The 260-nt window shown below is 45.4% G+C and overlaps 1 protein-coding gene across 3 annotated transcripts in view; it reads right to left on the reverse strand.

Annotated features, from left to right (window-relative positions):
• LOC119591252 overlaps window positions 1-260 on the reverse strand; it is a gene marked incomplete in the record, with an annotated part of 41,430 nt that overhangs the window by 40,033 nt on the left and 1,137 nt on the right.

Raw genomic sequence — 260 nt, forward strand, 5'->3', positions numbered from 1 at the left:
ACATAAACAGCAAGAACACCGCCTCAAACGCTAAATAACACAGGACACCCGATACCCTTAATAATAGTTCACAAATGGAAAAAGGAAGAGGGGCGGGGGTGGGGGTATGGGGGGGGAGCAGGCGTGAGCTCACAGACAAAGCACAATGACGGCTAACAGGATACGAAATCTCAAATCAACCGCCTATATCACCTCAGAAGCCGCTGATCCTGTACTCAAGTGGAATTTACTTTTCATTTTTAGCTTTTCTTATTTGTTTC

This window comes from Penaeus monodon, chromosome 28, assembly GCF_015228065.2.
Source record: "Penaeus monodon isolate SGIC_2016 chromosome 28, NSTDA_Pmon_1, whole genome shotgun sequence".
Taxonomy (NCBI): Eukaryota; Metazoa; Arthropoda; class Malacostraca; order Decapoda; family Penaeidae; genus Penaeus; species Penaeus monodon.